We start from the raw sequence: 24149 nt of genomic DNA, 5'->3' as shown, positions 1-24149 counted from the left end.
CTTCTTGAGATGTACCGTATGTGAAATTTTACAGTGGCCTTAAAGAGAATAACACGATCGCATATTTTAAACTGAATCAAAATTTCAATTCCATATGTTGCGATAAATATCTGGAAAGCACAAACGACGTTGAAGAATGAGCCAGGAGCAATGGAATATATTGTGCTGGTAGTGAAATACGCTTTTATTCCTCTGTGAACTGAACGACAACAGTGCTCCACTTTAGTTTTCTTTTAAAACACTACTCTCGATACAGCAGTGCAATGCGACGTGCGCACAGTTAAGTGATACCTATTCTGTGAGGGAATACAACACTGCACGCGGCGCCCTTGAAAAGACGACTGCACATACACTTACAACTCTCTAGGGACACATTTTTTTTTTCACTTATGAAAGAAGAAAAAAAAATAACCTGGCAAACTCACTCCATCAGCCAAGAACTTCGCAACGTCGGCAACGTGACTCAATTTCGGCTCGCGCGAACCAAAAGGCCACACGCCACAAAACTCGCGCGGCGGCGTGATGGAACGACCTTCCCGAGACTGCGGCGATCCACAGGTTTCCCTAAATCGCCGCAAAACTTGTTTCCTTCTCCCCGCTCCCCTCCCTCAGCTCTCGCCTGAACCTAGAACAACGTTTCGCTTTCTCTTTTTGTTTATCACAGGCGATTACCGCATCACTACACGCACACATTATATGGTGTAGCAGCCACTCCCCGTGGCGCCTCGTATACGGCACGCCCGCGGATAGGGGAAGAGAGAGCGAGAGACGGAGAGAAGCAGCGATGCCCGTTTTCCCGTGGAAGTGGGGAAGGGGGAGAATCTTCGTGCTCCCTAGCTCCCCTATCCGCGCGCCATCCTCCTCGCACTTCTCCCCTCCGGTATACCGCCGCCTTTGCCTCAAATGGCGGCGGCGTCGGTTGCATCGGGCCCGGTGCTTGCCGAGGGGCATTTATTACTTTCTCCCGTGTTTTGTGTACAGCTCCCAATAGCTGCCCGCTTCTTCCACGCACCGCGCCTCTTCTTCACGGCGGGCTGTTCGTACGGCTTTTTTCCTTTTTCCTCCCCTGCGGGCTGTGTTCCTATTCCTTCCCTATATGTGTGTGTATACTTTGCCGCCATTCCGGAATCCATCCCCGTCCCTCCATACCCGCCACGAGGCTGTCGTTTTCTGGGCCCGATATATCGCATTGAGAATCCTGCCTCTCTCTGTATATATATATCTAAGTCTGCAGAGGCAAAGGCAGACTCTGGTGGGGGATGGGCTGAAGAAGATGGGGGGGGGGGGGGGGTTGGGAGGCATAGGTGAGGTGGTTGGGGAGCGAGAAAAAAACGGACGCGGTAGCGAACAACAATCGGCGAGACGCGAAGTAATATAACGATAAAGGAAGCGCACAAACTGGCAAGGCATGTCCGTCGAAAGAAGCAAATGGCAAAGAGGCGATATACAAAGATGAAAGAAGTGATAATAAAAGAGAAGAAAGAAAGAAAGAGGAGGCGTCGCAGAAACGAATAGCAGGAAGCGAGAGCTCAGACACGCGAAAGGAGACGCCAGAATAGGCTTACTGAGGCAGCAGAACGCGAACAGATGTAATGCAGGGAAACTAAGTATGAGAGAAAGAGAGCGAAAAAAAAAAAAGAACAGGAACGAAGGCGTGACCTTGAGGCTTGCCCGGGTGCCTCTTGGAACACGCGCTTGTAGGTATAGACGAAGCGTTGCGTAATCGATGTCATACGGACGTGATTTTATTTCTGCGTCTCTTTTTTTTCTCCGTCGTATTCATGGTCGCACGCGGGCAGCTGCAGTAACGTTTTATTTCATGGTTTTTTATTTTATTTGCTTGTAGGGCATTATCAGTTTCATGTTACTATGCGGCGCCGAACGTGGTATCTAGCTACTTAGTGTTCATATTCAACGGATGTCAGAGCGATAGGCGCAATGAACTTTGAAGCAAGATAATATCTTTACACACCAGTCCTGTCATCGACGTTGCTGTGTCTTATCTGCAAGATCGCCAGATTTAAGTATACATTTTACATTAGATCTCAAAATCGTGACGTGCATATATGAATGACGCACCTTGGGCGAGTCGTTCGAACAAAGTTGAAGTGGGTAACTCTCACGACGAAACAATAATGTGAGGAACACAAGAAAAAGATGTCTCAAAGAATGTATGATAAGCGAGTAAAAACTCGACCTCCATATGTGAAGGCATTCACAGATTGCGTTATCACCTATGTATATGTAGTACGTTATAACTGAGTATACGCTAGATCTTGAAGTGTTACGTTTCGTCCCTTAAGTTGTTCCTGTTACGACGCGCCCTTTAGGACATTACGCTGCCTAGGGACGTCTACAAGTCCGTAGTGTCTGACGCACAACATACAGCGCTCTTATTTCAAAATATTCCTCAATACTGCAATAAATCTCGAAGTATATATGTAATTTTCAGAGTTGCTTGCTTTCTTCAGCTGCTTGAGCGTTTTTAAAAAAAATTATGGGGTTTTACGTGCCCAAACCACTTTCTGATTATGAGGCACGCCGTAGTGGAGGACTCCGGAAATTTCGACCACCTGGGCTTCTTTAACGTGCACCTAAATCTAAGTACACGGGTGTTTTCGCATTTCGGCCCCATCGAAATGCGGCCGCCGTGGCCGGGATTCGAACCCGCGACCTCGTGCTCAGCAGCCCAACACCATAGCCACCGAGCAACCACGGTGGGTAGCATCCATATACGCCCTCGTCGACTGTATGCACGTGCAAGCATGCAGTGCCTAGCGATATCAGAGGTGGAGGATATCAGACTTTTATCCAGAGGTGGGACCGAGCATGCAGAGAGGGTCACAGAAAGCACGTGCATGCAGCAGAGATCTACAGGAGGTGCAGATATATATAGATAGAAATAACAGTGGCATGGCGCTACATGGGACTCTGCATGTTCGATGTTTGTCGCGACGACGCACTTCAGCCGTGCCGTAACGGCGATAACCAAACGATGCTGAGTACAACGGCGCCTCGCTTTCGCTGGAAACGTTGCGCAACCGTCTGACCTTTGACGTCGAAAGTGAGAGCACAGCTAGCGGCATGACAGCGTCGCGGAAGTGTGTGCGTGCAGAACGACGGCCAGGCATTGGGAAAAGAAAAGGAACATCCTCACAGAATCTTCCAAGAAGTATACCTTATCAGGAATTTGTTATCAACTTCTCCGCAGATGTATTTCTTGCCGTGCGGCTGGCAAAGGCAGAGCTGTGCATAGATCTCAGATGAATTTCGCAGAAAAGCCGTGTCGGAAGAGCTGTAGACCAGTAATGCTATACAGTGCGACTAAAGTCACGTCTCACTATCAGTACACGCTTGCTTGGATACTACCTGTAATAGCAAGCAAATGCACCGTGTTTAAAGGTGACTATAAGGTCCATGCTCGGTTAAAAACGAGGCGACTTTCCGGTTTTAACTGTTTAGCCCCTACGTCTGCAGCAGGCTCGAATTTCATTGACAACGCCGAGTCTCAAAGCTGTAGAGCGCGGCATGTGCGAGACGCCGCCGTAATATTGACTGCTCCACATAATATTGACTTCGTCCCACATATTACGTCACCTCCGCGGCTTGCAATGGAGCACGCGAAATCGCTCCCCTCAGCACAACGCCGTATACGATATAGTAACAGCGGTGGGTGAGTGGCGCAGCTTTTGTAAACCAGCCTGTGCGCTGTCGCTCGACAGACGTGACTGTCGAGGGAGAGAAGACACTCGTTACGCAATAACATGAAATCGGTACGCAGTTATAACATCGCTTCGTTGAGAAAACTAGCCATACCAGACGAGTCTCGATGCCTCAGCGAACACGTGCGAAATGTATTCATTGACCGGACATCGAAAACTCGATATGCCCCAGTTATAGGGTTTCTGTTAAAACCGGAGGTTTTAACTCTGGTTAACCTCCCTGCATTTCTCTCATTTGCATCTCTCTCTCTCTCTCTGTGTGTGTGTGTGTGTGTGTGCGCGCGTGTGTGTGCGCGTGTGTGCGCGCGTGTGTGTGCGCGCGTGTGTGTGTGTGTGTGTGTGCGTGTGTGCGCGCGTGTGTGTGTGTGTGTGTGTGTGTGTGTGTGTGTGTGTGTGTGTGTGTGTGTGTGTGTGTGTGTGTGTGTGTGTGTGTGTGTGTGTGTGTGTGTGTGTGTGTGTGTGTGTGTGTGTGTGTGTGTGTGTGTGTGTGTGTGTGTGTGTGTGTGTGTGTGTGTGTGTGTGTGTGTGTGTGTGTGTGTGTGTGTGTGTGTGTGTGTGTGTGTGTGTGTGTGTGTGTGTGTGTGTGTGTGTGTGTGTGTGTGTGTGTGTGTGTGTGTGTGTGTGTGTGTGTGTGTGTGTGTGTGTGTGTGTGTGTGTGTGTGTGTGTGTGTGTGTGTGTGTGTGTGTGTGTGTGTGTGTGTGTGTGTGTGTGTGTGTGTGTGTGTGTGTGTGTGTGTGTGTGTGTGTGTGTGTGTGTGTGTGTGTGTGTGTGTGTGTGTGTGTGTGTGTGTGTGTGTGTGTGTGTGTGTGTGTGTGTGTGTGTGTGTGTGTGTGTGTGTGTGTGTGTGTGTGTGTGTGTGTGTGTGTGTGTGTGTGTGTGTGTGTGTGTGTGTGTGTGTGTGTGTGTGTGTGTGTGTGTGTGTGTGTGTGTGTGTGTGTGTGTGTGTGTGTGTGTGTGTGTGTGTGTGTGTGTGTGTGTGTGTGTGTGTGTGTGTGTGTGTGTGTGTGTGTGTGTGTGTGTGTGTGTGTGTGTGTGTGTGTGTGTGTGTGTGTGTGTGTGTGTGTGTGTGTGTGTGTGTGTGTGTGTGTGTGTGTGTGTGTGTGTGTGTGTGTGTGTGTGTGTGTGTGTGTGTGTGTGTGTGTGTGTGTGTGTGTGTGTGTGTGTGTGTGTGTGTGTGTGTGTGTGTGTGTGTGTGTGTGTGTGTGTGTGTGTGTGTGTGTGTGTGTGTGTGTGTGTTTAAAACTGCGCACGCGCGAGGTCATTCATTTCCAGGTGGTTTTTGAAGACAACTCGACACGTCAATTTGATCAGAGGTCATTCTCACATTTATTTTGATAAATTTCTGCCATGTGTGGGAGTTGGCAAAGCAGAGAGAGTGGTTGTGCTTGGACCTTTCAACGACGCTGAACTTGGTTTCTAGCATCACATGGTGGACAAAGATCTCCGAACAAATAAATGCGAGGGGCATCCACAGGGACGGAATCTTTCAGCAGTGGTTTGGCATGGTACCTGCAATCTAGCACTTTGTATTATTCTCCGTTGCGTTGCGTTTCGCACCATGCTCCATGAACTTGGTAGCACGGTTTTCTACGTGTGTGCATTTTTGTTTATCTTTCTGTCTCCTCTTACCGCTTCCCGGGTGCAGGGTAGCAAACTGGATATCTTTCTTCCGGTTAACTTCCCAGCCTTTGGCATCTCATGTATCTCTCTCTACTAGCGCGGTGGTACGAAACTCAAGGGCCTTGCAAGTTGTGGCGCTACCTGCGGCAGAACAAAATAATAATACCAACAGCCACAGCAAAGCGGTAGCTAACAGGCGACAAATGCTAGTACGATTCCTGCGCATAAATTAAACTCTTACAAATGGTGATAGCAAAGGAGTAAAAAAAAATTGGGGATGATATGCCTTTTTTTTTTCAAGGATGTTTCAATGGAGTGAAAAGGTGCCAGATTGAATGAGAACAAAAGGGGACAAAGTTTGGTTCGTTGAGCGCGCAAATCTGCTCCGCAGAACAGACTTGAACAAATCTTTTGGATACAGTTTTATTCTGTACATGGCGCCTCTTATCTGAGAATGCGCGGTAGTGGCGTCTTCAGTCCTATTAAACGTATATGACGGGACGTACAGTGCTCAGCCAATTACAACGCCATACTCGAAGGGCATAGTTACCGACGTTTTCTGCACCACCGGTGGTTTCTGCAGACACCGAACTAATTGTGCTCAGGAATGAAGTCGAGAGCTTTTGTGACCCATCGCGACTTCACTTGGCCCCTCAGCGATCAACCATCGCTCATAGCTTGCGCGAAAAGAGCCAAACACCATGTAGTCCGATTATCGTGTTTGTATCGCCGAACACTGTACTTGGGGGGTATTCTGTAGGAGTCCACCTAGTGGACTGTCCATTTCGGCCGCTGCTGATTGGCTGGGGCCACGCGTCTCCTCCTCGCTCGTACAGCTGCATACTATCAGCAGCGGCCGAAATGGACAGTGCACTAGGTGGACTCTTACAGAATACCCCCCTGGAGAAGCCACACAGAATACGTTTTCCAGTGGAGAAAGAGAGGCCGGAATGGACAAACGAGCTAGCATCAAAACAGGTTATCGGAGCTTGAGGGACCCTTCCTGCGATCGGTGCGGCCTGGAGAAACGTGAGAGAAGATGGCGTTTGTCGCGAGGCTGTGAGCCACAAAGCGTGGCGTGTAACAGAAACCTGTCACCTCCACCGACACGACACCACGGAGAACGCGCCGGGACCGCGTCGGAGGCAGTTACGTATACCACCCCTAGTAATCAAAGCGTCCTCGGCTCGGAACCACCTCAGCAAGAAAAAAAAAAAAAAGAAGCTGAACTCATAAAGCGAGGGAACATTGTGAGGAGGACAAGAGAGAAAGAGAGAACGCTGTAAAACAGAGGGAGGAGAATCGACGACCGCTTTGCGTCTTTGTGCGTCCGTGAATGGAACGCAGGCAATGCGCACACGCATAGACAGCGACGCGAGAACGCGACGAAGGGCGCTTTCGCATGGCGTCGCTCTCCTCCGCCGCTTCTCGATCGCGCTGCCCAATCAGGAGGCGGCGTCCGTATTTTTCCCCCTCCCCCGCGCTCTCGTCCACCTGTTTACCCACCCACCCCACCCAGCGAGAACTCGTACGCTACCATACACTGCGTCCGTAGGCCGTAGCAACGCCAGCGCCATCTATCGCCAGAGCCGGGCACAATCTCTTTCATGCGTTTTGGACCGGGCTCTCGCTTGGCTTTCTTGATATTTTGTTTTGTTTTGCTGTATGTACGCCTCGCAGAGGATAGTTCATCAACCTCTGGAGCCCCGTTCCAGCTAACCACTCCTCCCGAATAATATGGGAGTCTTTGTGCAAGTCATTAAAAGCGAATGTTAGCATTCGTGCGGTCGTGCCACTGCCGAGAGGAACAAGTTATACGCTTCACATAAAAAAAGAAATATATGAAAAAGGTTGCAGGAGTCATATTTTATTATTATTATTATTGTTGTTACTATTACTATTATTATTTGAGGTGTCTGGCGATTGTCATCAGAAGGGGCATGACTCCTGCCTACTCTTCAGTAATGAGGATACAGAAGCACAGAAATAGAAGATAGGAAGAAGCGAAGGAAAGAGGAAACAAATAACAAGATTACCAACTTCAAGCAATAAATAAAAAAAATAGGGTATAACTAGTCCCTCCAGGTCGTGTTACTAAAGGAGTGTTAAACAATGTCGGAAAACGTCCATAAATCATGGATAGTAAAGAAAATAATTTTTTTTTTTCGGAGTGCGAGAGCAACAAACGCATGAACACCTCAAGTCATGCCTCGTAGAAAATAATAACAAAAATGTTACGTAGAATCTCCTCCAGGAGTTATCTGAATGATGTGTAAGGATTTCGCAGTAACGAGGTGGTGTTGAGGGCTCACGCTCGACACTTGCTGGTAATCCTAGCGCTGCTCAGCGGCCGCAATCGTCCAGGCGACATTACGGTAAATGCGACAAGCGCTGCGGCGACACGAAGTGCTGCGGAAGGCGGCGCAGCATGAACTGATGAGGCGAGCGAACTACTGCACGCGGCGGCGCTAGGTGCGCTGATGACGTTCCGATCCGGAGCCACGGCTGTTCCAGAGCTCTGGCTTACTAAAGGTGCGCCTATAGTGCGTACCTGATTGCACACGTCACGTGACCACAGTGACACGTTCATACCACTGGTATGCTATGGTATGGTATGGTATTCCTTATGCGATGGCGCACACCCACTGTGGTGGATTGCTCTCGCGTTCGTCGTCATCTTCTTCCACAGCTGGCGAAGATATTGCTGCTGGCTCTATAACTTGAAAGCGATCGTCTTACGCGAAGGACCGACGGACGGACGGACGGACGGACAGTTTTGCCGTTCGGTAACCATAAAAATGTTTACGCATATAAAGTAAAAGTCGCCCGCATAAATTAATGTTCACATGCAAGACAAGATGATCACGTCACTGTGCAGGGGAAAATACCGTGGGTATAGCTTTGCGAGTGCTGTTTGTTGCCGCATTTAGCCGTTACCGAGAAAAATAAAGCTCGGCGTATCGTTCCGCCATTCCTTCGGGCTAGTGCTAGATGTTCAGAATAACACGGCTTTTGCAAATGGCTATAGAAGAAAGTATAGATATTAAGCCAAACCGCTTTGTCGGCTTAATCGTCGGCCATGGACAAATACTTGAGTTCAGGCGACATTTCCTACCGAGGCTATTTCGCGAACCACAACATGTGTGCAGCAAAGCGAGCATTATACGTGCTCAAGTTTCAAGTGAAGGCGGCTGTAGTACAGAAATGCACATCTAAATTAACCTTTAAATGCGCATTTAGAAATTACCAGATATGTTTCGTGGCAAACAATAAATATAAGTACATTCCGTCGCGAATTCAGCGCTTCACGTAGGCTTTCACATTAGGACTTATCGATAGGCGACCAGCGAACTCACTGAACGAGATTAAGTGCGGGAGAATACGCACAAATAGCTATACAAACTCTTAGTCACTTGTTGTTTCGACACCAACACGCCTTATAAATCATTCGATAATAGTTATAGGTTCACGCCCTATACGTATACGCTCACAATCGCACTTACTCCAACCTAAATATAAGTTCGGGAGTTGTGAGTAACGCGGGAGCATGAGTGAAGGGCTCGATGAACAGCCTCAAAGAGCCGTTGCTCTTTTGGAAGCTCTGTACCACATACGTAGCCTGAAGAGACGATGCATTGTCATCTCAACATGTTAACAAAAGTAAATGTAGAGCGACGTACGCCTTCCTTCCGAAAGCCGATTCCCCATTTTGAGCATCAAGAAAGTGTGGCCCATTCTGCACGCGAAGCTTTCATCCCACCCAGGGAAGAGGCACATTCGAAAGAGACGCCCGTCTCCTTGTGGCAACTTGTGCATTCAGCTGGACTGCACCGTCGAATGTGAAAAGCGCACGGGGCGCGAGCCTGTGTGTTTGTTTTTCCCCCTTGTCTTCCTGTCGAAGTGAAACCACACAGCCATCTTTCTAACCAACCAATGAGTCCAATCAAATCGCAGCACGCGATGACGAGGTTTTGGTTGAAGCATGCGAGCAGCGTTTGGTCAATAACTGCGCTGTATAGACATACTTCCAGGTCGTGCTGCCTTTAGGAGTGCACAACTCCCTTGAATTCTGAAGCGCTGACCCGCTCAGTGCGCTCTTAATGCGCATGAAAGAAACGCCTATATATAGGACATGAAAAACATGAAAAGGAAATATGAATGTTATTTGTCGGGCTATAGAACGACGCGATAAAACATAGGCATCTAAATGATTTGGCCCTTGCAAATGTTCAGTGTGGAGTATACGTATTATAGATTTACGCTGTCGGTCCTCCGCTTGTAAAAATAGCAAAGACGGGCAATGCCGGTCGTTCTTTCTTTCTTTCTTTCTTTCTTGATTTCTGTCTTTCTTTCTCTCTTTACTTTCGTGCGCTTTACTTTTACACGACATTCTAAAAAAAAAAAACATTTTATACATTTTGGGGTGTATGTTCTTTCCAAACAACGATCATCATTCATCGTGCGTTCCTTTCCATGCTTCAACATTATGTGCTCGCTATTTTCACGTCAAGAACGCCATGTCGCACTGGTACGCGCATGCCGTTCCTGACCTTGCTGCACCGGGCGCGCAGCAATAAAGAAAGGAAAGGCGCGCCAGAATGATGGTTATTGTTTGCAGACAGGATAAACCACGAAGTGTTCTTATATAGTGCACTCCTCCTACTCAGTTTACGTGACTGACAGCCAAAACATACACGAAGTAACTATTTTCCGCTCAAAATATGCATGAAGGGCAAACTCTGAGTCGTTAACGATTGTCAGCAACTAAATTTTATTAGCCATGCCTGACTGGACAACAATACGTACTTAATTTCAAAAAAAAAAAAAAAAAAAAATTGTGTGCGTCAAAACTACTTCAGCGTCAGATATCACTTGAACAAACTGTTCTGGTCGACAGAGAATTTCATTTGAATGAACTTTAACTTCAGAAAATAGTTAATTTAGAGGCCCTTAACTATCATCCAATAGAATGGTTGTTACATTTATTGATGGCGCAAGCTTATTAGGCTTCCGACGAGGCTGCGTGCTACGCGGTAAATCACCGTGAATCGAAACAAGTAATATAGCAATACGGGCGGTTTTTTGTTCACTCGGCGACTACATTGCTTGCGTGGTTCGCGTAGGCTTTTCCCACTCCAATGGCGCGTGCCACACGCGGCAACGCTGACGTCATCGCACCGGATAACGTGAGTCGAGATACGCGCGAAAAGCAACAACTATTACTGAAGAGACGCGAGTCACAAGAGGAAACGAGAATTTTGTACGCGTCACAAAATAAAAGTTGCGCACATCCCACGCACGCACACGCGGAAGTCGGTGCACGCAAAGCTTACACAAGCTGACTAAGATGGCGCGTTACGAAATGAGACGCTTCTGCGCAGGTTTCGGTGAAGAACGCGTACCTCTGCAGCCAGCATGCTTGCACCTTGGAAGCAGTATATAGTTTTACGCAGCATTAAAACTAGTTGAATCGAAACGCACGACGTGTTCGACGTAGTGGAGCCACAGCGTCACAGTATACGATGCAAGATGCGCGGCGAATTTCGTTGAGGAACGCGTCCCGTAAACTTGTATCTTCATCGTTAGAGAGAGAAGATGCGCCTGCTGACTCTTTCATAAGTAGCGTGTAGAGATATGCGACGCAGCTAACGCGCCAAGGCTTGCAGAGGGAAAATTCATAAGGGTGTTTCCTTCGGCCTGTACTGGCATGCGTCCGGGGCCTAATGGTTAGAGCATCGACCTTCTCTGCTAGAGAAAACGGGCTCAATACGTTTGCCATCAGACATGTAATTACATTTTTTTTTCTTTTATATTGAAGGACATCCAGAACGCACGGCGCTGCTTGGAGTCACTGTTCTCATTTGAAGCTGCGCGATGAGCGCTTATATAGTTAAACTCCGTGGATTAGGATTAAGGAGTTTAAATTCGATTAGATTTAGGAGTTTAAAGTCTATTCCCAGTCGCAGATAACATCGGCAATGCACACCATGCGGCTTGTGCGCTGATTTATGGTTACATTCACGAACATTCTTTAGGTACTCGCACCGCCAAAGTTTCGCAGGACTATACACTGGGCAGAACCGACGTGTACGGGCTGATGAAGGAAGCAAAATAACTGCAAGCAGAACACCGGAACATGATAGAAAATAGAATGCATTCAAAAGCGAACAATCTTAATCGCGTTGCTAAAATGCCCCGATAACCAGCGATATAGTCATTTAGAATCAGTTGACCAAAGAGAGCGGTAATTGGAGATAAGCTGGAAGAAAGCTTTGTTCTACCCGCCGCGGTGAGTTTTAGTGGCTATCACGCTGCGCTGCTAAGCAAGAGGTCGAGGGCACTATATCCAGCCACGGAGGCCGCACTTTGACAAGGACGAACGGCGAAAATGTACGTTTACTTAGGTTTATGCACACCTCAGAGAACCCCGTACGGTCTAAATTAATCCGGAGTTTCCCACTACGTCGTATCTCAATCATATAGTGGGTTTAGGCCCGTAAGAGCCCAGAGTTGATGTTTTAACACGCCTTTGTTCTGCTACGAACATAAATAGGCCGATTGTGGTGAGAATGAGCCTCGAAAGAATAAATTACGTTTTTTTGCTCTGCCATCACTTGACCGCGGTATGATAAAGATTCTATTCCAATGCTATTCCTTTTCTCGCTTCATTAGTGGTCCAAGTGGCGCGCCCAGGTCATCGCCGGGATCGGGTGGCCCTGAACGATGGGTGATGGAGGAATGAAATCGAGCGAAAGGAATCTGTACAATATACCGGTCCTGACTTATGAATTCGAAACTTCAGAATTAACAAGGTAAACTTAAGCAAGCAGTAATGAAACAAAATAAAATAATAGCCTTAAGTTCCAGGCTGGATAAGGTGGCCCTGTGGATTGGATATCAATTTAATGTAGATAGTCTCCTAATTAGACTTAAGAGGAAGAAGTCGAGTCGGCCAGCTAATGTAACACGTGGAAGAGATAAGCGGTAGTCTATACTGGTGCAACAGAATAGCGGTTTACGGAGAAGGGAATGGACGACGGAAGATTAGGTAAAGGGAGGAGACTAAAGAAACATTTCAGGCAAGTTACGTTCGAGTAAATAGGCTGCGTTTAGTCGGGGATCACGGGTGGACCCCTTTTTCTTGCGGCGATGTTTAACATTAGGCTCGTTATGACGCTTGCGAATAAACTACATCATTACATCGGAGAACAATATGAGTAGTCGCGCATAATGCAGAGGCTGCGCTCGAAGTACGACGCAGATTTGATTGCATTTGTCTAGAACGAATGTGTAGATAATGTTTAACCCCTCCAGTAAGAAATAATGGTGCGATGGCAAGGTTCAAAAGCTATACGCGATTTTATTTCAAGGTGCGGCAGGCTGCATTGAAGAAAGTAAAGATGATAGGATGGTCCTTCGCTAATTTTTAAGTGAGTGGTTATTTTAGGAGTAAATAAACATTGATTTAGCGTGCAGTCAGCGGCACCTTTTTTTTCTTTCATGAAAAAATATGAGTCACTGGCTCAAACCCACATGTAGCAACGCTGGGTGTGTGTGTCTGTGTCTCTTCGTCCCGTCTATGCGTTATGCCAATGCATTGAATGTTACGCAACAGCAAGCCCAACCTGCAGCCTTAGTCCACATGTACAAGTTAATCATCTACTGCAGGCATTACGAGTAAGGAAAAGCTATTCTTTTACTATGGTTAACAAAGCAAACTACCTCAAGCATCCCTTCATACAAAGTAGTCCCATTAGTAAAGTGGCCGTGCGCTGCAATGCTATGTAGTCTGAAAAGAAGTCTGAAGTTCGGCAAGCTAAAGCTCTAATTGACTCGCAGCTCAACGTCCGGGCTTTATTTATCTTGCTATTACTCCACACAAATGGGAAAAAGCAAGTCGCGCACCAGAATGTGCGCACTGCGAGTGCAGGGTTTAACCATGCGCCGCCTGCGAGCAGAAATTGCTTCGATACGAACGCTTCTTGGTTCCTAATTCTATAGCACATGCGGCTTTGAAAGTAGCCATGCAGCACCTGTCGTGCCAGTGCCCTTCTCTGGAAGTTCAGAGGCTTGCCCTTCCCTGCTGTTTGAAGTACTTGGGCGACTGACCGTTTCTCAAGGAGAAGATCGTGGGACAGCGGAGTCGCAGACGTCTGCGATGCGAAAGGCCACGACAACGTCCGCGTTTACTGCAATTCGCCGGAATGCGTAATCGCGTGCGATCGAGCTCCCGATTGGTACGTACATGCGTGTACCGCAGTTCCTTATCTTCTTCTCATCTTTCGGATCTGTGCTTTCTGCCCTTCCACATTAAGGGTAGCCAAGCGGGATCAGCCGGGTTAATTTTCTCGACTTTCCGTTATGCAATTCCTATCTCCTTCTCTCTCTCGACAGGAATAAAATTGTGCGATCATCAGTGAAGTGGTGATAGTCGTTAGCGTACGAACCGCTTCGGATGACCTTTTCTGGGTTCTCGGGTGCGCATTCTCCCATACCGAGAAATGACGATCAAGAGGCAGCGCGAAATGAAGGCGGCGTCCCGGCCCGGTGTCTGCACCAAAACGGCACTACCGCAACCTTAGGCACGCCATCTTTTATTCTCTGGGTAAGTACCGTTTAGAAACTGAGCCTGGAGCCACAGAGCTTTTTGAATGTAACAACGACTACTTAAAGCGGCCGCAGGTGGACTACCACAGAGAATGCGAGCATTGAGTAGTTCTACCTGGTCACGGTTCTTAGGATATATATATATATATTTTTGGAATCTGACGGTCAGCATCTTCGGAACTCACTCAGCCAGCTGGATGGCCGGCCCTTTACAGGGGCAAATATCCTGGGTGCTTGGTCTCACTGGAACACAGCCGAAATTTTAGAGAAAGGCAGACAGGACAGCTCTTCTGTAAATGTCTTTTTTTCTGTGTTCCGGTGCCTTTCGAGATCTGTTCAACATGAACTTTACCCACCGGCCCGACTCGCCGCCGTGCTGGTCTCATGCATCCTCAAATCAGAAAGCTAGGCGTGTTCTAATGATTTTTTCTGGGATCCATGCACATGAAAAGACGCCTATAGAACCCGTGCGCCTACTAATGTCTGAGCGAATAGTTTCTTCTTTTCTTCCTTTCAATTTCTCTTTTCGTTCAATCCCTCTCCCCATGCAGGGTAGCGAGCCGGTTGTCTGTCTGGGAAAAACCCCTCGCCTTTTCTTGTTTCTCTCGCTCTCTCTCTCTCTTAGAATTAACAGACTCAACGTTCACGGAGGCCATCATCACTGCCCGCAGTGTGAGTCACACTTTTCTGAATGGTCGAGTGGCCCGGATGTTGGGCTGCGCGAGCGTCCGCAGCCGGCTCATTCACGCAGTGTGGTGCAGCTATCTTGCGGTATCTGCTGGGCTATAGACCTGTCATAGACCGAGCACGAGGCGTGGCCTTGCGTGGTCCTACTGCGGCGTGGGCCCGAGCCTCTTCTTTTTTTTATTTGTTCTGTGAAAGACGGAGACCGAATCGGCTAATTGACCACTCCAGACAAAGCGCGACTCGCACTGTACAGCAAAGCAAAACAAACGGCGGCCGATGCCAAATTTGTGTTAGGCGCATGCGCAAAGCGGTCAACACCGCCTCTCGATATTCGTTTAAGTCTCGCCATTGCGCATGTCTGAATGTTTGAATGCTTTATTTAGACAATACCTTGTCTGGGATGCAGGTGCTAAAGACAGAGGCAACTGCCTGACAAAGGCTCCCCTACAAGTATTCAAGTCTACCAGTATAGAAGTCTTTAGCCGTTCTCTATACCTATAACTCTTTGTTCCTCGCCTCCTCATAACAAATTGGGCAGTGTGTACATTTGTGGGAGATAAAGTAAAAGCTTCGAGAATATTACGACGCGTACACAGAGTGGCCGACGCAAGTAACCATTTTCTACTTCTATCACTTGGTTGCAGGATTATAGTTCTCACTGAGAATGTAGCTTCAACGAGAATGGTAGACGCATGGGGTTTCGGTGTGAACGCGCATATGAGAAGTAATATCCGCTCACATGTTAAACGAATCCGTTTCATTTCATGTTATCCAACGCTGTATCACACGTTCGTCGGTCCGGTGCGCAAAACACAGCGATCGGTGCTTCGTATCAGCGATCTTCAACGTCCATGACTTAACAAAAATAACAGTACGTTTTATCTGCACACTTCGCAGGAGATTACTTTGTTTCGCAACGTCCACTGCCACATTCGAGTGGCACGAACATGTTTTCTAATTTGCCCTGCTCTCAATTTTCGCATCAGCGTCGCCTACAAATCGGCTCGGTTAATTCCGAACGACATACAGGCGACCGCGGCATGAAAATCGCCACCCTGCTTTAGGACGTATACGCGTGTATATATATATCCTCATAGGGGCATAGATTTAGATACGAGATAACACAATGTTGTCACCTATTCTACCAAATGTTCAACAAGATAAAATGGGATATTACACGTCCTCGCGCTTACCTGCGACTAGCTCGCTTACACCAGTGATACGGCGGCAGGAAGTTTCTCAAAAAAGGTGCTGTTTTCAAATTATGCGTTTACTGGAACCAACGTGCTATAATTCGGCAGTGACTATAACTCGGTTCATTCATTCCAATAACTTGATTCCGTGCCCTGCGATTTGGTGGGGTGGGCCTGGACCCCGCCTGTTCTGAGAAAATATGTGATAGGTTCCACAAATGATGGTTAAGATCGCGGCACCTCGGTAGATGTTACTGGTTTCAATTCAAATCATCAAGCTTCCAACGTCCATCGTTGGGCCTAACGGTGCTATAATCAAACTAAAGTGTTTCGCTAGAAACGTGCGCGCGGTAATGCCACGCAGAAAGTCGAACAGCAAGCACTTAAGTCGCTACACGAATTCGTGCTTTCCGAACGGACATTTGAGCACATATAAGCTCAGGAGCTAACATAAAACGACGGTCATCGCACGCCTGGTTTTAAGATAGCGCATAGAAAAAGAAAAGAAAACATTCTCATGGGATGACCAGATAACAGCTATTTTCTGGTCATACGAAACCAGCAAATACCCATACCTTTAAAAACGCTTTTTTACCCGAAACTTATAGTTACACAAGAAAGTTTGACGATCCTGAAAACGAAGAATGAACGGAAAAAGAAGAAAAAGGAGGAAGAACCTCGCATCATACGCTGGATTTTATGCTCTTTGCGACGCACACTCGACTCTTCAGGGCTTTTGCCACGTGCCGTGAGATATGACAGGAAGCAGCCGTGCGCCATGCTGAGATAACAAAGCTTTGCGCAACCTCATCGAAGCTGTAGCGTTATCAAGTGCTATTCCATGAATTAGGTTATAGAATAAAGCTATTCTTTGATTCTTTTGCGGGCGACAAAGATATTTACAGCTATGCGTCATACATGTTCTAACTGGGCTTTGCACATGTTCGCAATATATTTGATACCGCTTAAGCGCGCTGCAGCCTTCAGGATGAAACTTCCCTAATGTATTAGTCTGAACACGAACCATGCCAGAGCCAGCGCAAGATTATTTGACACTTGCCTACGGACTTCCATTTCCGATGTAATAGGGAGCATTCACTTGACCTCATCATGTGCCATCTTGTAGTCCTGTTCAGAGCGTCCACTATGCAGATGAGCGGATCCAGATGATGATGATAAAAATGGCTTTATTATTCTAGATAACGCACATATTTTCACCGTGATGGCTATTCTACAATATGCCAACATCGATTACGTCGGTGCCATACCCCGATATGGTCGATTTTATAGAGTGGTGGCATCTTCATGGGCATGGAATGATCCTCGAGGCGTTTGTGACGGACAGGCTCCGACCGCTTTCCGGGAAAATCAACCGTGTCAAAAGCAATGAGAAGACGCACACAATGTCTGAGACAAATGCCATTACCTGGAGGCAACGCGGCATTTATTAGAACATCGAAGAGTTTGTACTTTTAAACTGAATTGAAGCTGTATTGTTCATTGAGACGTTTACGACGATTTCTGCGGTTGGCGATGTGGAGTGGGGACCAGAAGCTATCTCGCGCCGCGCGAGTTGCAACGAAGTCGTGCGATTAGGAATGGAATTTCGCCCCATGATCGTGTACAGTGTCTTATAGGTCACAAGTGTGCGCCCTGTAAGCATAAAGCTTAGTTCTTCAGATCGTGCGAGCAATATAGTTAAAGACTTTGAAGAATTGTCCTTACTTACCAGAAAAAACTCACATTGATCGTTATGAACAAACTCGGCTCTGACGGGATACCGACACCATGCACGTCGTGCTTGTAATTGCAATTATACGTCCAGCTTTGATTTAAACATGCTAAAATTTGCCGCTCAGTTTGATTTCTTTAGCTCTTTCCGTCGATCTCACCAAAGTGGGCCAGTACATGAAAGTCATCAAGCTGTACCTATAGGCCGGTTTCTCGGAAATTCGTTTGCGCGCAGTCTGTTAAACATGCTTGCGTAGCCTACGTGTACGAACTTTACCGAGAAGCATTAAGCTTACCATTTTTTTTGTTTAGTATACTACGAACCATGTTGTTTCACGAATTGCACCAACTCACGCAGGGCCATCCCTCAATCTACGTCATCCGCTGGTAAGAGTGGCGAAGCCGTTCTCGAATAGGAAACTTATCCGTGTTTCTTCGAAGCCAGCAAAATGCTGCGATAAAGATGGGTACGCCTTCATCAGAAATAAGCCCCATCATTGAAGATGAACGCATACTGGTCCGTCAGTCGAACCTAGGACCACTGTCTGACGGGCAAGTCGCTCCTCCAACAGTGCAAACCAGGTAAGCCAACGACAGTAACTAAGAAGATTGGTCAGTCGTCTTCAAGGAGGCACCTGCTAGTATTAAATCTTATTTGACATACCTGCAATAATATGCTTAATTACGCAGTCATGAGTTATTTAGAACGAGCAAAGTTCGATACGGGCTGGACTGTATAGTTAGTTCGGGTCCGGATAACACTCGTCGGAAAAGAACGCTACGACCTAAGAGTCATTATACTGAACTCATTGTGGAAAGTTAGTCTTAAAATCAATCCTTAAAACCGGTTTTCAACCGCTCCCACGTACTGTTTATTTAATTTCATCCATATTCTGTAAAGAGTGCATGAAATTATATTTTACTAACGAAATGCGTTGATTTACCGAAACACGATAACTTTTGCATGACGACATAAATAGTAGGAGCTCCAAAATGTCTCAACGTTTTTCCATCTAGCACTCGGTCAGTGAGTGAAAATCCTTCTCTACTGCATTACCTGCCCAGAAAATTTCTTGTCGAACTGTTCACTACATGGGACAATATGTTTGAGATACGTCCTCCGGATGAAATACGCTGCTTACTTTGGGACAAGTGAGTCGTATAGCGCAGACAAGGCGCAAGGAGGCACATGTAGAATACACACACGCGGCGCCCACGTATTCTATGTGCGCCTTCTCGCGTGCTTGTGCCTTGTCTGTGCTACCACCTCTCTCGTGTCATGGATGAAACACCAACAAGCCCGTATCGCCACACTCATTGGTTACTGCAGGTTTGTTTTACGTTGTTTCCGGAACGCTATCATACTTGTTCACCCGAGTTGACCAGGCAGCACTCTTTCGACAACTCGATTTGTGCCTAGTAAGAAGTTGGGGCAGCCGATTATGGATGGCTCAGACTTTGCCTCCGCGAGTCCCCCGGACCACCTCCGTTTTCGATTCCACGGAACTAGCTACTAACTAACTAGTTACCAGGGCGAGAGCTATGCGGTGTCGCAGGGTGCAGGTTGATACCACGAAGGGGCCGAGACTCACCGCCTCACTGCATCCTTCGGTGCCGCGGAAAGTGGTTGTCACCGATGGGTAGGTGGAGAAGCACGTCGTCCTCGTCGTCGATGTCCTGTCCGAGAGGGGGTCAGCCGCACTGCACTCGTCCGTCAGTCCCGCCCTCTCGCAAGCGTCGTGGTTCCTCTAACGTGCTTTCTTCCTCTTCATCGGTGCCGCCCGATATCACAATGTCACCGGTGTCGCACAGTTCGAAGAACGCGGCAGTGCGCAGGATGTCGTCGATTCACGGTTCTTTCCCACGGAAGCCGCCGTTCGCGGTGCACGAGTCGTACGGTTGTACGCCGTTACGTTCTTTCGGCCTGCAACCGTTCCAGAAGTACGCCTTTCGCGTTAAGATTAAGGAAGAGAGAGCGAGGCTAGTTTGCGGTCACGTGCTCGTAAACGAATGTCGGGATCTTGCAGACGTTGTTTGTTAATCGTATCGTGATTTAAACGCTCGGATGGAAAGAAAGTTACGCACTGGAACTGAAGTGCTGGGGGCCGGACAGCAACGCGAGAAATCCAGATGAACAAGCAAGAGCCCTCCTTTGAACGTGTTTTTCGTTCACGTGCGAACAAAACAGAAGAAATACAGGAAAGAAGACGTCTGCACGATGGCCGGCGATGGCGTGCAAATCTTTGAACAAATGATAGCGGCTCGCTCTATTTCGTTATTGCAGTGGGAGAGCTCCAAATCCTCTGGGACGGCACCGGAACACGATAAAATATCCGAGGGGATGCGTGTGTTTTTAAAACGCGCAACAAAACACAACAAACAAAGCACACGCTGGGAACTTGAAGAGCAGCACAGAAGGTAGTCGTTTCTGGGTCTCGCGAAGAAGGCGGTCGCAGTTAGCCCGAACTTGTGTATAGAACACAGTCAGAAGAGCACCAGATAGGGTCGCGGGTGTTGCAACAAAACACACACTCGGAAACAAAGAAAAAGCGGGTGGGTGACAAACGAGCAAATTTTTGCCGAAGCGAGCAGAAATCAAAACGCGTCGCCGGACCACTGGTTCGGTGCCCGATGGGACAGGGGAAACGGTCACTAAGCCTTGGGTTCTTGGCGAAGCTGCACTTCCGCGCTGGTTCCTTCGAGAGGAACGACGTCTGCAGTCGGAGCCGGCGCAACAGAAGGGAACGACGAATTAATTAGGTGCGCAGGGCGTTTAGGAGGGGTTTTCTTCCGGAAAGAACACTTCGGGAGCGAGAGGCACCTGCTTGGCTCGATGCCCGAGTGCGTTCTTCTTTCCCGTTTGGGACAACAAGGCAGGCGGGAGGGCTTGCTCCTTCGGCGAGGCGCCGAATGCCACGCAAGGGAAGAGAACACCGACAGATGCGCAGCGGGGAAGAGGAAACAACACACCGGGTGGGGAGTAAGTAGGGAGCCAAAAAAATAACGGGAGTAGGTAACAGGCTCCCTAAATCGTCTCAGGCGTTTCGTGGACGACCTGCGGCGACGGCAGCGTCTTCCAGTCCGGTGGCCGTGGGGCACTTGGTCGACCCGCGCGTCGGATAACGGTCCGCGACGAGGGGGCGCGTCGAGGCGCCGAGGCAGCAGTCGTAGTCGTAGCGGCGGCGCCGCCAACGGCCGCTGGCGGCGAGGAGGAGAAGGAGGAGGCGGCGACGACTCGTAGCGGTGGTATCCGGAGGAGGCCGAGCTGCGCCGGGCGCGCCAGGGATCATCGCGGCCGCGCGCCCACCAAAGCCGGCGACGTAGCCATGTGCCCGGCTGTGGCTCGTCTGCGACGAACGCTCGGTCGGCGCGGCATCGGCGCGGGAGAGGAGGGTCCTCGTGCGCCCGCGTTTGCGCGCGCGCTCGCGAGCGCGCGCGTCTCTCGCGGGGGGCGAGGAGGAACCACCCGCCCACCTCCTCGCCCTCTTCTCGCGTACTCTTGGTTTTCCATGCTTGCTTTTTCTTTTTTCGCATTGGCATTTCTTTTTGTATGCGCACTGACTCCCCCACCACCTACGGCGGCAAACGTGTGGAGAGGAGGAAAACGTTTCGGACCGGGGGTCGCTCGGCAAGAAGGAAAAACGAAACTCCTGCAACACAGCGGTGACGCTGTCCCTCACTCTCTATGCGCCCGTGTGTGCGTGCGCGTGTGTACAGAGGTGAAGAGGGTAGGAGAGGAGGATAGCCGGTGTCTGTGTTGCGCGGCACACCCCCCTCCAGCCCCCCCCCCCCCTGTCTTTTTTATCCTCTTAAGTTATCCTGCCCGTTGTACCTCACATTTCGGCTTGCATCACAACTAGTAGCAGTTCTAACTATTACTACTACTACTACTGCTACTACTACTACCTCTATCCCACGACAGTAGCGCCGTCACAAGGCTCTTCCACTCCTACGTGTCTAGCTTCGGACGCTGTTTATTTGATGCTGTGCGCAGCGCGCTACGTTTGGTGTCGTTTCTTTTTTCGCTTTGTTTTATTTTCTCCCGTACTCTGTCTTTCCTAGGTAAATAACAAAGCGCTCTTCTCACCCTCTTCTTTTCTTTTTTTTTTTGCTTTTGTTTCACTGTCCACTCGCTTTTGCTTTTGTTCGCGTTCTTTCGCGGACACACTTTGTAGCGCTGTTCACTGACAGACGAACGTTGCGCAAGCTCGTTGAGTGGGCCCAGGTCCAACCAGTCGAAGAGTGATCTAAATATGTAAGAGACAAAAGAAAGAAAGAAATAAGAAGAAAATTCATTATTTCATCACATTAGAACACGTCGTATCCGTTTGCTTATATGCCTGGATTTTTAATGAAATGCTAATTGCTTTACTGTTTCCGATAGAAAAAGAAAAAGCTAGTTGATGGAGTGCCAGCAATGCAGAGTGTATGTCGGCACCGAACGGAAAAAGACGCTTGCTTTTCGGCTTATAAGCATGTCAGCCGCATTTTAGCCTGCTTGTAAGTAAAAGAGAAGCCAAAAGATAATGACGTTATAGGATAGGCGGAAGGTATCGAGAGAAGCGTCTCTTAAAAGTTACAGCTTATCAGTTGCACCGGGACGAAGTTCTCGAGGGAGACATGGTGTAAGCAAATACACCTCCTGTATCGAGTGGATACAGTGATAAGGAGTTGCCTTGTGCACTCACTCGTGGTTGTTGTACGTCGCAACACATGTGTAGTACATCGTTTCGCTTTCCTGTCGCTCGCTGATTTCGCCGAATTATTCCTGTTATCGAACTGTCGCTCGGTGCATTACGTGTTTGATGTATCCGAAAGTTTGTGAACGTCGTACCCCATTGGATGGCGAGGCACCCGCGTCAGGAGAGACGTGAGTGGTTAGAATCCACGCGAGTATACCAGCGATTCTATGGAATGCACTGCCAAGCGTGAACTGCTTTGCTTTCTTTTTGCAGGTAACCGTTCTTCAACGAATTGTCACTGTTATCGGGTTATCGCTATGTGCAAAACGCGCCTACTCTATCCCAAGTTTCTCGAATGTTGTCGCTGATTCAAGAATGAGAGGGTCTTGTCTAATCAGACTGGGTGCGCGACGCGAACACTGTTCTACACACTCTCCAACGTTCGCAGGTAATGTACGATGATTGATGCATAAAAAAAAAAAAACTTTCAGGCAGAACCCATCTCACGACGAATGTCGACGTTAAAGCGATCAGCAATTAAGCAATGTGAAGACACAATAAGCTGACACCGTCGGAAACGCGTTATGCATGAGTCATGTACCATAGCCGGGCTCCCGTTTCGCGCATTTCCCTGTGCACGCAGCGTCATCTAGCGGCGCGCGCGCGAAGTCTCTGAACTTCTGCATGGCTTCCGAGACTGCAGCGATGGCACGGCACTAAAGCATCGCGCTGCCTTGACCCAAAGTGGCTGGAGTAGGTTAAATAATGATATGTGCATAATTAGCAAACGGACTTGAACAATCCAGTATTGGCGACGTACCGACGAAGGTGCTCGCCGCGATTGCTGTGCTTCCAGCATTGCTTGTTTTTCTATAGGCACAAGTTCTCTCCCCCCCAAAAGTTGAATTCTTAATTTACACATTGGGCAGCATTTATTTCTTTAACTCGCACATTAGGCAGCGTTTATTTCTTCACCCTGACTATATGCAACGGAACAGTGTTGTGGCACATGTACTATAATAAGGAGACGGCCGTGCGTGGGGAAATTTTAGATTCGATCACCATCGGCCGAGCTCACCAATATGGTTATCGCTGATATATTGCTCTGATTTTTCGGCAGAAGTTATTCCAATCATTGGAAACCCACCTCTGTCACTTTAGTGTGAACGGCACGGGCTATATACAGCCAGAGGACAATTATGAAATTGCTTCAAAACAATCTATTATATTATATTGACATGGCAGTAAACACAGCAAAAAAATTCGTCAGAGACACTCGAGACTGCTTACGTGTGGGAATGCATTATAGTCCCTTCGGTGAAATGTTTGTTTCCGCACGTTCCTTGTCCGCCCGAGCTATCGCCTGCGTTGTACCTGCGCATCGGTAAGGCCAAATCGAAACGCGCCAAACATCTCAACGCACTCGTTTTCCCGCGAGGAGTTAGTTCATAACTCGAAGGACCGCTCAGCCGCGTTCAATTGGACATAAATGCGTTTGATTCTATGCACTCATCTTACACACTCATGACGTGGCGCCACCGATCCCCCATTGGTTGGGCCGTCACGTGCCCAATGACGAACGCACTAGGCCACGCCTTTCGACGTGACGTGTGGAATGACGCACGCGCTAGGCCCACCTTTAGTTAACCAGAACCGTGGAGCTCCCACGTGTCGGGGAAGGGTCCTCGAGTCTCGTACCCCGGAGGTCTGGGTTCGATTCCTACCTAGGCGGAAATTCACAATATTTTTATTTTCAAAGCCATTGGTTTACATTGTTTACAGGAACTCCCCCCCCCCCCCCCCCAACAGATTTGACGCCAATCTGAGCTTTTTGACGTATTTTGCTCTTTTCCACCATGGGCCATTTTTGGTACCAACGCTCGGTACGACGCCGATGTCGCCGTAT

General features: G+C 48.3%; 1 protein-coding gene across 1 annotated transcript in view; it reads right to left on the bottom strand.

Annotated features, from left to right (window-relative positions):
- FoxP (forkhead box transcription factor P) overlaps nt 1–20892 on the bottom strand; it is a 442873-nt gene extending 421981 nt beyond the window's left edge. Inside the window, exon 1 of the mRNA XM_050175910.2 lies at nt 19154–20892. The gene's annotated coding sequence lies outside the window, so the exon portion shown is untranslated. The remainder of the gene's footprint in view (nt 1–19153) is intronic.
- Nucleotides 20893–24149: the final 3257 nt, after the last annotated feature.

The sequence above is a fragment of the Dermacentor andersoni genome, chromosome 9 (genome assembly GCF_023375885.2).
Source record: "Dermacentor andersoni chromosome 9, qqDerAnde1_hic_scaffold, whole genome shotgun sequence".
NCBI classification, from domain to species: domain Eukaryota; kingdom Metazoa; phylum Arthropoda; class Arachnida; order Ixodida; family Ixodidae; genus Dermacentor; species Dermacentor andersoni.
Note: the sequence above shows the minus strand (reverse complement) of the source record. Positions and strands in the feature narration are given on the sequence as shown.